This window comes from Macaca mulatta, chromosome 9, assembly GCF_049350105.2.
Source record: "Macaca mulatta isolate MMU2019108-1 chromosome 9, T2T-MMU8v2.0, whole genome shotgun sequence".
NCBI lineage: Eukaryota > Metazoa > Chordata > Mammalia > Primates > Cercopithecidae > Macaca > Macaca mulatta.
Genome location: NC_133414.1, coordinates 100,862,095 through 100,864,629, shown reverse-complemented (window position 1 = coordinate 100,864,629; position 2,535 = coordinate 100,862,095). Strand labels below are relative to the sequence as shown.

General features: G+C 40.7%; 1 pseudogene; it reads left to right on the top strand.

Annotated features, from left to right (window-relative positions):
- Window positions 1-239: 239 nt before the first annotated feature.
- Window positions 240-1,963, top strand: LOC100425462 (RCC1 and BTB domain-containing protein 2-like; annotated as a pseudogene).
- The last annotated feature ends 572 nt before the right edge of the window (window positions 1,964-2,535 follow it).

Sequence of the window (2,535 nt, the reverse complement as noted above, 5' to 3'; positions counted from 1 at the left end):
CTAGTGGCTACTGAACAGAGCAGTATATAACTAGACTCAATCATATTAAAGTTAAAATCATCCAGGCAGTAACAGTGATCTAGGAGGCAGAGTAGATATGGCTCAAGCTATCCTGAGTCACATTGACTTTAGTCTAGAAGACAACTTTACAAGGAACTAAAAGGGACAGGATTAAAGATTACTAAACACTGGACTCCAGAAATCTGTAACCATCAGCTTAGCAGATCATATATTCTTCAATGGAGCTGAGAATTGAGAAGTCTGCTCTTCATAATGATTTGAAACTTTCTAGTCCCAGAGAAAAGTTGACCAAGGAACTGCCCAAGACTGAGTCCATATGGAAGAACTTCATCTTCTCTAGGAAGAAAGTGGGAAGGTTTCATAAAATAAATGAATGGATTCACAGGATCAGCAATAAAGTTACTTTATTACATACAAAATGTTACAATGGTAGGAAATCCCTGAAAGCCAATACAGGCCACTCTGTCATCTTTGAATAAGTTAGATGTGGGAAAGTGGTCAGTTTTCTTACCTTTTTTTTCTGAGGAAGAACTGCAGTTAATTCCTCAGGCTTGTGTCTTTGTCAGTGCTGGTCTTGAAGTTTTATATACAATAGTAATATCCTGGCACAAACTGCTGTGGCTGTTTGAGGTTAGGTAACATCCAGAGCACCATCAAACCTTGGAGACTGGATTCTTTAAGTGGCATAAAGATAGCCAGCCTCAGGTGTGGGAGTGGTATATACATTGTCCTTGCAACAAAATAAGTCTTTACTTGGGGACCATAATGTGTACAGTCAGTTGTCCCAGTCAGCTGGGACAACTAATCATGATTTCTCTACTAATTTGTCAAACAAGTCATTGAGGTTGCTTATGGGTCTCACCATTCTTTGGTGCTAATATCTGATGGAGAGGTATTTGCCTGGGGTTATAATAACTCTAGACATGTAAAATATGGATCGACAGTTAATCAGCCAATTGCTCAGAGAGTCACTGGCTGCTTACGGAATGAAGAGGCTGTGAACACAGCTTGTGGACAGGTGTGTTCCATAGTGGTGGTAGACACTGGGGAGGCTACCTGTGATTACAGACACACATTAATATTAACAGATGAAGGCCAAGCATATGCTTGGGGTGCCAGTTATGGGCAGTTCGGCACTGGCAATAAAAGCCACCATTCCTATTCTACCTTTGTCCTTGTGGAAAAGGACAGAATTATAGAGATTGCAGTCTGTCACTCTTCCCACACATCTGCGGCCAAGACCCAGGGTGGGCATGTGTACATGTGGGGCCAGGGCCAGTTTGTGATCCTTCCTCACCTCACCCACCTCTGCACGTCTGCACTGATGACACATTTGCCTGCTTTGCTCTCCTGCCATCACGTGGCGCCTCCTCTCTGTGGAACCTGATGACCACCCTCACAGTGGCTGAGTCACTGAAGAGGGAATTTGACAACCTGGACACTGCAGTCTTGAAATTTGTGGTCGATGGAAAGTACATTTATGCACATAAAGGTCTTCTCAAAATTTGATGTATGTGAGCATGTTCATTCATTGTTGGAAGGTAATGAGGATAATATTGTAGAAATGAGTGAATTTTCATACTCTGCTTACTGGGCCTTCCTGGAATTCGTGTACACAAACAGTACCAGTCTTTCTCCTGAGGAGGCAGTAGGATTGCTAGATTTGGTTGCATTTTATAAAGAAAATCAGTTGAAGAAAGCTCTGCCAACAATCAAGGCATCTGCGAGAAGAGTGCAGTCACTCTGCTCTCGACTGCTGTGAAGTATGATGCCTGGGATTTGGAAGAATTCTGCTTCAGGTTTTGCATAAACCTTCTGACTATAGTAACAAATTTCAGGTTTTGCATAAATGGACCATGATCTCCTGGAGAACTTTTTCAGAAAAGAAAGCAGAGTTAAAGCCTTTAAAAATGGATCCCATCTTCAGAAAAGGAGTTTCTGAACCTTTCTGTTTCCCCTGCAAAAGTCAGAGGTAATCATGTCTCTTGAATTAATACTATGTTTGAAGAGTTACATTTGGCTGAGTACTTGCATCTGTCAAAAGAAGGATGATGGTGAGTAATTTCATCTGCCTACATCCAGAGTTTATGTAGAAAGCATTGAATACTCTGATCAGATGTGACTAAGGTCAAGGAAAAAAAAATGAAATATCTTATTTACCATTTCTGCTTTTGAGTCACTTAAGTTGGATACCTTTGTACCCTGGTCTCAGTATATGCTATTCTGGCCCAAACATTCCATTATTCAGCTGGCTGATACCACATAGATAGCCTGATAAGGAGTGCTGTTCCTACCACATTGTCAGTACCCAGCATGGTGCCTTGCATATAGTAGGCACTCAATTTATTCTAAATCTTCAGTATGCCCAGATAATAACTTTAGTTGTGGAGTACTGGATGAAGTAATAACTTGCACAAAGTAAATCTAAAATACTCTAACTATTGAAGTTCTTATTCTTCTGGTACATGATTCTGAGAAATAGTGGCTAATTTAGAGCATTAATTACAATTCACC